The sequence below is a fragment of the Thalia democratica genome, chromosome 2 (assembly GCF_965202585.1).
Source record: "Thalia democratica chromosome 2, ktThaDemo2.hap1.1, whole genome shotgun sequence".
Classification (NCBI taxonomy): domain Eukaryota; kingdom Metazoa; phylum Chordata; class Thaliacea; order Salpida; family Salpidae; genus Thalia; species Thalia democratica.
In genome coordinates this window covers 76457376-76459391 of record NC_139166.1, presented here as the reverse complement: position 1 = coordinate 76459391, position 2016 = coordinate 76457376, and positions in this window count along the sequence as shown.

The following is a 2016-nucleotide window of genomic DNA, read 5'->3' as shown; positions in this document are numbered from 1 at the left end:
AAATACTTTATGGTATAAAAATAAAATGACCGTAGTCAAAGAAAAACAGTAAATATCCTGTTAAAATGTTTTGAAAAGTTCATTATTCTATGAAAATGGAAAAATTTAAACTATAAAAGTAAAAAAAATAACTTGAAACTTGAATCAAACTAGGACTATCAAATGGTTTAAAACTTAAAAACAAGTTTTATTCATTACAATTCCCAAAATGGGCCGAGTGGCCTCTGACAGATACTTAGGGGTCATGAACACACAGGAGCCACATGGAGGCTATGATGTCATAAATTGAAACTTACATTAGTTATTCTGAAATTGTTGATTAAGAGCAAAAAAGTTCTTAGGTGCTTTCAATGGTAGTTTTATAATTAATATTTTTGAAGGGGTCATTTTGTTATATTCTGTAAAGGGTGCCATTTGAAAAAAGTTTGGGAAATCTTTGTGTACAGTTTGAAGCCATTAAGGTAGTATAAACTAATTCTTTTATAATTAAAAAAAGAGATCATATATTTATTATAATTTTAAAAGCATTTAATAAAATAAGGTTTTTTCCTTTTTTTCCCATTTCCCATTTTTCAAATAATACATTTTAAAGTGATTTAATCACAAACAGATTACAGAGTCTAATTATTAGACTTAAAAGAAAACAACAGGGTTAGCACACACTTGAAATACCCAAGCTACTCAAAACACTTATAGAATTAGATGACTTTTATTTTTATTTATTTTTATAAATGCATAGTAACATTTTTTAACCTAAATTAATTTAATTTATTAATTTAATTTAATTAATTTAGGTTAAAAGTTTTATGCAATCAATTAATGCTAACCAAACTTATCTTTTCAAAAACAAAATATCTTCTCTAATTATGAATATCTTTTGATTAAGTATAAATTGTAGATTTAAGTAATTAATGAAAAATAAAATTCTAAAAATTAACAAAGTTTTGACTTCTTGAAACTATTCAGAGTATTTTTTTTTTGAACTCTGACCAACTCAAGCTAGTTAACATTAAAAACATATGCTTGTTATAAACTTTTAGTAACTCTTAGGATAGTTTAAGTATTTTCCTCGATTTTTTTTGAAAATTACAGGTTAGTAGTGATTTTTTAATAAACTAATACTAGCATAATTTTAAAATCTGATCTTAAAAGTTGTGTTTAAAAATAATTTTTGTTTTTCCTAAAACCATTGACTTTAACTTTGTTTTCTTTAACTTTTCATTTGCATCAATAATTTTTTTTTTCAACATATTAATAAAACTACTTTTAAAGTACTTTAAAATCTCAGGCTAGCATTGTGTTACCTAAGCTTTTGTTGCTTTTTCTTTTCATTCTGGTATTTTTGTCAGAAAAGGAGGCAAAATTTTCACAAAAGAGGTAAAATCAATTGAAAAAGATTTTAGAAACTTAAAAAAAATTAATAACAGTTTCTTATAACTTATTAAATGATACAGTGATGTTTTCACAACAAACTAGACTAGTTGTATTTCTTAAGTTTACTCCTAAACAACTATTGATTTAAACTAAAAACGTTATTTATTTTAAATTTAATACATTTAGAAATGTTTTTATTTTTATATTAATACATTTAGAAATGTTTTTATTTTTATTTTAAAAATCATTTTTATTTAAGCACACTTACTTACTGACATCAACAAAATTCTTTGTTTGTTAACTAAGAAAATGTTCTATAATGGTTTCGTATTGTAGTATATATTTATTTAAATATTAGTAAAATACATTATGTAATGTAACTTTCCCACTTTAAACAATTTGTTTACTTTATTTATATATATGGAAAAAATAGATGAAAATATACAAATATTAAAAAAAAAGAATTTGAATTTATATAAAAAAACAATAGTTGTGAAAAATTTTACTAATTTTAATAATAAGTAAATTTAAATTTATCTTTATTTATATGTTATTTGATACTTAATACTTATGTTCTAATCTATAAAATAACATGTGCAATATTTAAAAAGTTAAAGTTTGTGTTTTTTGAATTTTTTAGAA